Below are 12,084 nucleotides of genomic sequence, written 5' to 3'. Positions count from 1 at the left end.
CAGGTCGGTGGCTAAAAACTGTGACTGCATTTGGTATCGACAGACTTAATATTTGGCGAGCATTCTCAAGCAAAAACAATACGTATTTTTGTAGCTGTTACGTTTTCGGGAACACCATAAACTTGCTAACGTGAGTGAAAGGGATTGTGAGTGACTGTGTTAAGACTAGCACGTGCTTGGCAGTGATAGTTGTTCACCTAAGTTTCAGAATATATTAATTGAGAACAAAATTTCCAACCTTTCATTTCGTGTGAAAACTTTTATCCCGAAACGTAGATTAGTGACTTTAATTGCAGCCTGATTCACGTCGAAGTACGGTAGGTTTCACTCGGCTTCCCTACTGATGATCTGCTGAGACAATGTTCACAGGTAGGTGCAGGTTCGTTGTAAAGGGACAGAAAGAACCGCGCTGCCGCACAGGTACACTTCCAGACTTCGTAGTCAAGTGATTTGGCTGGCTATGAGCACTATGGGACTTAACATCTATGGTCATCAGTTCCCTAGAACTTAGAACTACTTAAACCTAACTAACCTAAGGACAGCACACAACACCCAGTCATCACGAAGCAGAGAAAATCCCTGACTCCGCCGGGAATCGAACCCGAGAACCCGGGCATGGGAAGCGAGAACGCTACCGCACGACCACGAGGTGCGGACTGTCAAGTGATTTAAGGGAACCGTGGGAAGCCTAAAGAAATGCCACTGAGCAGATATTTAAACTCTTCACGTCCTTATAGAGCGAATCCAGTGTCTCGGGCACTCGCCCCCTCTCTCCGTAATGACATTCGACGCCACGTCTGCACAGGAATTCACGTAGAAACGTGCGCTCAGACGCTGGCCGCAGCGGCCGCCTTGTGTGTGTCGCCTGGCAGGCAGGCGGCGTATTTGCCCTGCACAAAGGCGCCCACATTATCGCCTCGCTGCCGCAGTCCCCTACAAAGGCCGCCGCCATCGTCACACACTTAGCGGCAGCTCCACACCGCCGTATGTTCCTGCTGGAGGCGCTAGCCGCCTTAGGCTTCCTTAATTCACACCTAAATGGAATATCATTCCAAATATGTTTTAAGCAGAATGTGGAACATAATAGTAAATACTAACAAGGGACCCCTTGACTGCGAAGTCCGAAGTTCAAAATGTAGTGAGGCTCATTTTAAAATACTGTGTTAACAATTATGAAAGGAAAAATATCAACTGCTAATGACTCACAATTTACATCAATAGGGCGACATAAAATCAGTGTTCGGAAGGTGCAGAGGTCAACCTTCTGTTGTGAGATGTGTGTAGGACACTTCGAAAAATGGACATTGTCAAAATTCAAGAAGTGTTCGAAACAAACCATTGACTACCATCATGGACACTGAATCAATAATGGCGCGCCACAGTCATCAAATAGGTTCGTCTCATAAAGAAATAAGGCAAAAACTCCTTGGGAGTTCCAGAATATGCAGGATCTTCAGCTAGGTATCCACTCTTAAAGAATGCATATAGAATCATACTGGTATAACGGGGTGATGAGAACTGATTGAATGTCATACCATGCAAACGAATGTAAAACAGTCTGTCGTGAAACTTATGATGCCGCGCGAAACCGCTACGGTCGCAGGTTCGAATCCTGCCTCGGGCATGGACGTGTGTGATGTCCTTAGGTTAGTTAGGTTTAAGTAGTTCTAAGTTCTAGGGGACTGATGACCTCCGATGTTAAGTCTCATAGTGCTAAAAGCCATTTTTAAACTTATGGTGAAACTAGCCATCCTTTAAGGCATAGCTACAGTTAGTGAGATAACTTGTTTTATAGGCGCGGGGAACCAGGCATTCAGAGACTGAATTCGTCCAGCGGTTCCAACTACAAGAAAAAAAATGGCTCTCAGCACTATGGGACTTAATTTCTGAGGTCATCAGTCCCCTATAACTTAGAACTACTTAAACCTAACTAACCTAAGGACATCACACACATACATGCCCGAGGCAGGATTCGAACCTGTGACCGTAGCGGTCGCGCGGTTCCAGACAGTAGCGCCTAGAACCGCTCGGCCACTCAGGCCGGATATGAACTGCAAAGTCACAACTTTTCAGGAAGGATAGTTCGATCGAAAGGAGTACGATTTTTATACGCAAACCGGAATCAAGTAAAAGCAAGTTATTTTGACCAGCTATTGGCCAAAAACAATGATCATACCATAGTTATAGTTCTCTTACGCCCATTTTCCCATTCTTGTTTGCTTTGACGCAAATATTCCCTACTGCCCTTGCAAGATCCATCCAGATTAACCGTCGGAATCATTAGGTACGGTTGCATTAAGGCACTGATGTTAGTTGGTTTTGATACAGCTGTCTTCGTACCTCTTATTTCCATGGTTTCTTTCACTGTATTTCCTCGTCAAACACCGATTGGTCAGAGCTGGAAACAAATTCCTTACTGGATGATAGGTTAAGTGTTTATCTCATCTAGAAATCTGCGGGCTTATTCCACAGTTTGCTGTCCATAGTCAAGTTGGCGCTTTGTTTGGAATTTCGTTATCTTGCGCCTTCCACATCAGTAGTACTATAAAATTTTACTTTCGTAGGGTCCACAGCCTCATCGTAGTTTGAGGATGAAAATATGGTCCAGAGTAAGCTCTATTCTTTTTATTATCTATGCGAGGGATAATAAAAGAAATACAGTATACCTGGACCATGTTTTCATCTGTAGCACTGTTGGAAGTTACGCAACCATCCACTGCTTCCCTTGAAATCACTGTAATCTATACTGATAAGCCAAAACATTTTGACCACTGCCCACCGAGACGTTGGATACCACCTGGTGGTTTTGCGGGCACTTGACGCGGTAGCAAAAGTATGTAAGTGGAACAGACAAGGACAACGGATCACCCTAGCGAAGATATGGGCTGCAAATAGGGAAATCCATTGAGATAAATGACTCTGACAAAGAGCAGATTACTATTACGCATATCCAGTGAATTAGTATCTCGAAAACGGCGAAGCTGGTCGAATGTTCACGTTCTGCTTTCATGTGCGTCTACGGAAAGAGGTAGAAGGACAGTAAAACTAATACCACTACATGATAAATGGTTGGACGTCCATCCCGCTTCACAAAAAACGTGTGGTTCGGAGGATTGTCTGCCCTGTAAAGTAGTAGATGGTGATCTGTGGCATCTCTGCCGAAAGAGCATAATGCTGATGCGCGCACAAGTGTTTCGGAGCACACTGTTCATCACACATTTTTGAATATGGAGCTCCGCAGCAGAGTAGCCCTACGTACTCAGATGTTGACACAACGACATCATCAATTACGATTTCAGTGGGCATGGGACCATCGGGATTCGACAGTCGATCAATCGAAACGTGTCGGCTCTTTGGGTGAATCACCTTTTTGCTACACTAGATCGATGGTCGTCTCCACAAACGCTGTCATCGAGGTGAACGGTGTCTCAAAACGTGCAGCTCACCACGGACGCAGGCTGGTGGGAGCCGTAATGTACTGTGGGAGACATGGGACCTGTGGTAGTAACCGAAGACACGCTGAAAGCTGCGAACCGTCTGCATCTCTTCATGCTTGATTCTTCCCCGACGGCGATGTCATTTTTCACCAGTATTACTGTCCGTGTCTCGAAACCAGAACCGTGCATTAGTGATTTGAGAAGCATTATAGAGAACTCACGTTGCTGTTTCGGCCACCAAATTCGCCTGATGTATATCCTGTGGAATCCATCTTTGTCGCTAGCAGGTGCAATCACTGCCCATACAAACTATCTGCCCCTTTTTACCCGAATTACTTGACTTGTGCGTAGACAGCTAATGCCATATACCTCCAAAAACGTACCAACAAACAGTTGGACCCCTAATACCCTGAATTAGTGATGTATTTCGTTCCAAAGACGGATAAACAAGCTGGTGGTCATAACGTTCTGGCTCATCGGAGTACGTCGCGCGCAATTTGATGTTCATAACGTAGAAGATCACTATTATGCACATTTAGTAATTGTATTGAGCATTCTTGAAACGCTCAAGCAATAGTTTTTGTACCAAGTGCTCACTGTCCTCCTATTGAATATCTTATGCACTACACGGTCATATTGCTACGAACTTATTCGAAATCCGATCACAATTGTTTTTTTACTATGCTGCGGATGATCTCCTTTGTATGTGTTTATGTTTAGTATCCTTTCCTTGGACAATGACTGTCTTTTACTATGTACCACTGGAAGTGGGATTTGTGACTCCTGTCCGGCAATTATGATGAACTACATGGCTCGACACCTGTTTCAGTATCACTTTCACTTTTAAGCACGTATTGTCATCATTGCACTCAGCATGTACATTGTTCGCACAGTCGATCGTATATGACACCATATAATCCACTGACCCATCTTGCAGAAACGCTAATATTTCATGTCACTTCTTTCTCACTCTGTGAAATTCCCTGGGTTCCTTTCTGTTGAAAACTTCACCAACGTAGTTGTAGATGTAACGGAGCATTAGCTTTTTATCGTGCCTTTTCTCTGCTTTGTACCAACACCATTAGCACTTACGCACTGTTGTGAGTTAACTCGTCGACTTAGTGGTTTAACTACGCCGTGCTCACTACTGGATACCTCCAGTCCTGGCCCCTGTTGCCAGTAGCAGCCAATGTCGTAGTTGCGTGGCAAACAATATATGGAGCGTCGAAAACCATAAAAACCTTTGGCCTTTTGCGATCTCGCACTCGAAAAGTTCCTTGTGAGTTACTGAACCCTTGGGTTTATTGCAGAAAGTGATAGTATTGAAAACTTGCATTGTCTTCCTCCAAAGTCTGGTACGGGTGTCAGATATATCGTGTTGGCGATTGTCGTAGTCCTACTGCAGTATGGTGAGTTATTGTTGTTTTTAGAAGATCCCTGAAATAAAGGGGAAGAAAGAAGGTGATATATGATTTTAACAGACTGCGTCTTTCGAATAGCACCAAGGAGTATGCAGAGTTCCTCTGACTGACATACCAGCAACAAGATTATAGCACGTCATCACTCCATGAAACACTGGAATTAACCCGACCGTAGGCTCACTGCCTCATTGTGAAGAATTTTGCTCTAAACATCTGCTTCCACTGATATCCGAATACTGTCGATGAAAGTTTTTCTATCAATATCATTCAGATTATCAACACCTGCACTTTCTTGTTAACAGTTATCGTTATCCGTAAGAATGGCGTTCATTTCTTCTGAAACTCATCTAAAATTACGTTAACTGTCGTTTCTCTAAATCACATAGGGTACCTTTAAAGAGGACACACTGATTTCCTTCTCATTCCATCTCTAGTGACCTCGTCATAAAATGTGACGCTACACCTAAATCTTTCATTCTTCCAACATCTAAGGAGGATGAGATTGGATTCTGAACACTGGACGTAACTTGAGCGCATAAGGGAAACGAAAGTAAGACAAGAACCATCATTATGCCAACGGAAAGAACATTTCAGTAACGCACTGTCCAGTTTTTCGATTTCTTTCATCCCGGGACTCCCTCATTCCTAATTGAGGCTTTGAATCCAAAAAGGGTGCTTCCCGTCATTCTTGGATTATAAGAGTTATTATTGTAGTAGTTATTTTCAAATGTACCCACATCTATTGTTATAAAATGGGGCTTGTTCAGTGATTTTTTCCCTATCTAAACCAGTACTGAAATTTCGTTTCATGCAGAAAGAAGGCTTGTCACAAAGACATTGTGTGAAAGAACCCGAGGCATCGTGACAGCATTGTAGCGGGATGCAGTAAACAAGCTATTTGAGCACATTGTTCAGTCAAAATACGTGTCTTTGTCACCCAGTGGCAGCGGAATGGTGAAATACGAATTTGATTAAGACCAGAATAGTCTCTCAGTTTCATAATGTGCCGAGAGCACACGTAGATGTCATTCCTCTGAAACCCGAGAAATTACACTCCTGGAAATTGAAATAAGAACACCGTGAATTCATTGTCCCAGGAAGGGGAAACTTTATTGACACATTCCTGGGGTCATATACATCACATGATCACTCTGACAGAACCACAGGCACATAGACACAGGCAACAGAGCATGCACAATGTCGGCACTAGTACAGTGTATATCCACCTTTCGCAGCAATGCAGGCTGCTATTCTCCCATGGAGACGATCGTAGAGATGCTGGATGTAGTCCTGTGGAATGGTTTGCCACGCCATTTCCACCTGGCGCCTCAGTTGGACCAGCGTTCGTGCTGGACGTGCAGACCGCGTGAGATGACGCTTCATCCAGTCCCAAACATGCTCAATGGGGGACAGATCCGGAGATCTTGCTGGCCAGGGTAGTTGACTTACATCTTCTAGAGCACGTTGGGTGGCACGGGATACATGCGGACGTGCATTGTCCTGTTGGAACAGCAAGTTCCCTTGCCGGTCTAGGAGTGGTAGAACGATGGGTTCGATGACGGTTTGGATGTACCGTGCACTATTCAGTGTCCCCTCGACCATCACCAGAGGTGTACGGCCAGTGTAGGAGATCGCTCCCCACACCATGATGCCGGGTATTGGCCCTGTGTGCCTCGGTCGTATGCAGTCCTGATTGTGGCGCTCACCTGCATGGCGCCAAACACGCATACGACCATCATTGGCACCAAGGCAAAAGCGACTCTCATCGCTGAAGACGACACGTCTCCATTCGTCCCTCCATTCACGCTTGTCGCAACACCACTGGAGGCGGGCTACACGATGTTGGGGCGTGAGCGGAAGACGGCCTAATGGTGTGCGGGACCGTAGCCCAGCTTCATGGAGACGGTTGCGAATGGTCCTCGCCGATACCCCAGGAGCAACAGTGTCCCTAATTTGCTGGGAATTGGCAGTGCGGTCCCCTACGGCACTGCGTAGGATCCTACGGTCTTGGCGTGCATCCGTGCGTCGCTGCGGTCCGGTCCCAGGTCGACGGGCACGTGCACCTTCCGCCGACCACTGGCGACAACATCGATGTACTGTGGAGACCTCACGCCCCACGTGTTGAGCAATTCGGCGGTACGTCCACCCGGCCTCCCGCATGCCCACTATACGCCCTCGCTCAAAGTCCGTCAACTGCACATACGGTTCACGTCCACGCTGTCGCGGCATGCTACCAGTGTTAAAGACTGCGATGGAGCTCCGTATGCCACGGCAAACTGGCTGACACTGACGGCGGCGGTGCACAAATGCTGCGCAGCTAGCGCCATTCGACGGCCAACACCGCGGTTCCTGGTGTGTCCGCTGTGCCGTGCGTGTGATCATTGCTTGTACAGCCCTCTCGCAGTGTCCGGAGCAAGTATGGTGGGTCTGACACACCGGTGTCAATGTGTTCTTTTTTCCATTTCCAGGAGTGTATAAGCTGTTTCACGCTTGGTTGCTGTTATCCCTTTGGACTTTCGTGCGTATTTTGACAATATTCTAAAGAAATGTGCCATTAACAAAATGACTGGTGGAGGGAAGACAATGAATCTGGAAGTAAAGTTTGGGACCGTGCTCAAGAGTAACAAGTTCATGAACATACGTGTCTGTCAAAATAAACAGGATTGCTTAATAAGTAAGAAATGTGGAATGAACACTCCCATGCTACAGGCCAAGGTAGTAAAAAGGATACTGCATTCCATTATACTGTCTATTTTGATATGTATTGTTTAATTGTCCGACCCCGGTAGCTGAGTGGGCAGCGTGATAGAATGTCAATGCTAAGGGCCCGGGATCGATTTCCGGCTGGGGCGGAGATTTTCTCCGCTGAGGGACTAGTGTTGTGTTGTCATAATCATCATCATTTCATACCCATCGACGCGTAAGTCGCCCAAGTAGCGTCAGATCGAAAGACTTGCACCCAGCGAACGGTCTACCCGACGGGAGGACCTAGGCACACGATACATTTTTATTGTTTAATTATCGATGTTTATGCAATTAATAAATGTATAAACATATTGTTAGTGATTAAAAAGAATATTTTGCTTGAAAATAGAGTGCTGTTTAAAATACAGTGTTGTTTAAATCAGAAACGGGCTATGTCACTCGTCTTTATTCTATGGTTACAGATTTTTGTGTGAGATTGTATTCCTCCTGATAAGCATGTGGGAGTAACTATAAAGTCTGGTGGTAATACTACCTAAGAATAACACAGTTTTTTCAATATATCTCGAAACTACTGTCGAGTAAACATATCCCTCTTTTCATCTGAGCACTTCTGAATATGCTGTCACTCCTGGAGCACACATCGGTAACAGCAAGAGCCCACATTGAAAGCAAGTGGGATGGAATCAAACACATGTGTCTGAGAGAAAAAGATAACCATCCTCATTAAGTTGTCTCCCAGAATATTTCCGTAATGGTTTAAATAAAACTACAGTGGAACTCCAAAACAGAGAACATAGGCAAGTATTACCGGCAATTATTCTCCTGGTAAAATAATGTCTATCTCTTAAGGGAAAGGCCAGGGAGAGAATTAGAGCTGCAGTAGGATTTCACTCTTCTGTATGACTCCACCTCTCTACGAAACTAGAAAGCTGCACCGAGATAAACAACATAACTTTTAGGTACCTAACGTTTTCAGAATACTTGTAGCAGTATTTAAAGGTTTTGAAGTTCAGTCGACAAGCGCACAAGTAGCCTTTATGCCTTATATACCGCTTACCCACAAGAGTGCGCTGATAAAACGTCACAATTACTTCCCGTCGCCCTTCTCTTCTCTATGTTTCCTCGTTACCTCAGATCCTTTCATCCACCACAAATTCCGCTAGTACTTCAGTGCAACCGCACCAGGCGGCTAGCAGATACGGCATTGTGAAAGCTGCACATCACCTCAGGCATTTCATGCTGGTAGCACTTAGATCACTGTCCGTCTACACAGTGTCTTCGACTGAAAGTTGTGCTTGTGTAGAAATACCGTGGACACCGCAACTGCAAGTCTACAAGTGTATACTGCTGACATTTTTCCATCTATCAATGACCCTGCACTATTAATAGACTTGTTTTCAGCCAAACACTTCACACACAATATAACGGTAAAAATTCAGGGAAAATTTGACGCCTTAAACTTCTTTTTTTTCCATCAGTCTTTTGACTGTTTCGATGCGGCACATCACGAACTCCTCTTCTAAGAGTAGCATTTGCAACTTATGGCCTGAATTACTTTATGGATGTATTCCAATCTCTCGTCTTCCTCTACATTTTTTACCCTCCTTCTAGTAGCATAGGATATATTCCCTAATGTCGTAACAGATGTCCTGTCATCCAGTTTCTTCTTCTTGTCAATGTTTCTGATATATTCTATTCCTCGCCGATTCCGTGAAGAGCCTTCTCTTTTCTTAACTTATCAGTCCATCTAATTTTCAACATTATTCTGTAGCACCACATTCCAGATGCTTCGATTCTCTTCTGTCCCGATTCTCCCACCGTTTACGTTTCACAACTTTGCAGTACTGTGCCCCAAATGTACATTTTTAGAAATTTCTTCCTTAAATTAAAACCTACCTGGTGATCAAAGAGTCAGTATAAATGTGAAAACTGAATAATTCACGGAATAATGTATACAGAGAGGTACAAATTGACACACATGGTTGGAATGACATGGGGTTTTATTAGAACCAAAAAAAATACAAAAGTTCCAAAAATGTCCGACAGATGGCGTTTCATCTGATCAGAATAACAATAATTAGCATAATAAAGTAAGACAAAGCAAAGATGCTCAATATGTCCACCATCATTCCTCAACAATAGCTGTAGTCGAGGACTAATGTTGTGAACAGCACTGTAAAGCACGTCCGGAGTTAGGGTGAGGCGCTGGCGTCGGATGTTGTCTTTCAGCGTCCCTAGAGATACACGATACACTTGCGACTTCAGGTAACCCCAAAGCCAATAATCGCATGGACTGAGGTCTGGGGACCTGGGAGGCCAAGCATGACGAAAGTGGCGGCTGAGCACACGATCATCACCAAACGACGCGCGCAAGAGATCTTTCACGCGTCTAGGAAAATGGGGTGGTTCTAATAAAACCCCATGTCATTCCAAGCATGTGTGTCAATTTTCACCTCTCTATTTACATTATTCCGTGGTTTATTAAGTTTTCAAATTTATACTGTCTTTTTGATCACCCGGTATATTTGACGCTACAGTCGGGGCGGCGTACGTTCAAAAATGGTTCAAAAGGCTCTGAGCACTATGGGACTTAACATCTGAAGTCATCAGTCCCCTAGAACTTAGAACTACTTAAACCTACCTAACCTAAGGACATCGCACACATCCATGCCCGAGGCAGGATTCGAACCTGCGACCGTAGCGTTCGCACTGTTCCAGACTGAAGCGCCTAGAACCGCTCGGCCACTCTGGCCGGAGCGGCGTACGTAGATCCCTTACAGCTCGTAGCGCTGTTGCCAGCTTTCAGCTGCGAAGCGCTAATGGCTGCAGCCGAAAACAGCAGCCATCTACAAAACTGAGACAACACTGAAGTGTTGCCATAGAGACGTTTACAAAATCGCGTTAAGTTGTCGGCTGAGGTAGACTCGTGAAGCTGCGGCACCCAGCCTACTGCATCATCTACAGTGTAGTAGACCTCTCTTGGCCAGAAGACTATATACCAGTAACCCCATCCTCGATTCCTTAAAGAATCGAACTCTCACGTCTAAAACAGCTTCAAACGTCGGAAGTTGATAAGTGGTCTCATTGTCAGACACTGGAAGAGTGTAGCCTAGGTAATTGGCGCTCCGTTCCAAGAAAACGCTAGTTTTTGGCACACCTCAATCTTTTGACGTCATATTTCCTAAACTTTGTGTGGTACAATCATGTAATTTTGCAGATACATTCAGTGGTATATGTTGATACTGCCTGATAAATGTGTTACCAATAAATTTAGTGGTACCGAGTGGGATTGTGTAGTGGTTAGTACACTGGACTCGCAGTCGGGCGGACGATGGTTCAAACCCGCGTAAGACCATCGTGATTTAGGTTTTGATTGATTTCGTTAAATCGCTTCAGACAAATGCCGGGAAGGTTCCTTTGAAAGGGCACGGCCGACTTCCATCCCCATCCTTTCCTAACCCGATGACGTCGCTGTATCGTCCCCTCCCCAAAATCAACCAACTAACCAACATTTAGTGGTAAAGACATAACAAAATAAAACTTCCTGGCTGATGCTCAAGTTTTACTACATGAACAGCGAAAATGTAGTCAGCGGTAAACGCGTCTCCTTACATCATTTTGTGGGGAGATGACCAGAAGAAAAATTTTCTTGAAGGTTTGAAATTAGATGGAAAGTCTGTTGGAAGTCGCTAAGTGCTCTCATGCCAGAACTCTGGATGACTATAAAGTTGGGTAATTTTGCTCGCTGTTAATTATGATGCCTCAAGGCGTGCTCGTATACACAGTTTCTAACTTTAATACTTGACTTACTGAGTTAATCTTATAAAGTGATATTGTACCTGTTAATGAGTGAATGACATGATTTTAAATTTTTAACTTGGGACAATAATTATATGACACACAGAAAATCAAATTCTTGCTGACTCTGACAGCCGTTAGATAGGCAATCCGCATCTGGGACTGGGTGCCATGAAGCGGGTTAGCCGTTTAGTAACATAGGTAGTTCATGTTGTTCTTCGATTCCTCTAAGTGCAATGTATGGAGAACCAACTTAACAGCGAATGATTTTATAATACCACAGGTGTTTTTTAAAGACATCTTCGGTTTTAGCATTAAAGAACAGAGCTTTAGATATCAGTCCACCTGAATTTTACACGTTGGATATACCAACTGTAAACTGTGGGAAATACAACTACTTCTGTAGCAAGGTTAGTTTTCGTCTTCCAAGACATTTCGTTGTTCTTCTCAGCGTACTGAACGAGTTTCAGGCTTCATGCTTTTGTCGAATCCCCAGTTGCCAAGGTTATTTCGACTACTCTGGAGAAGTTTCGCAGGGAAGGCCTTATACATCTCTTTCCACGCGAATACTATATTATTTGAGTCCTGACGTTCGTGGCCGTCGATTTGCTTCGGACGAAGAGGTGCACACCTTGGTAAATCATGTTCAGTAAGCAACCGCAAACTTTTTTCCATCAAGGCATTGACTTTCTTGTTTCACGGCGGGACAAATGTATTAACAG

This window comes from Schistocerca gregaria, chromosome 2 (assembly GCF_023897955.1).
Source record: "Schistocerca gregaria isolate iqSchGreg1 chromosome 2, iqSchGreg1.2, whole genome shotgun sequence".
NCBI lineage: Eukaryota > Metazoa > Arthropoda > Insecta > Orthoptera > Acrididae > Schistocerca > Schistocerca gregaria.
The sequence above is the reverse complement of the archived record's forward strand: the minus strand, read 5'-3'. Positions refer to the sequence as shown.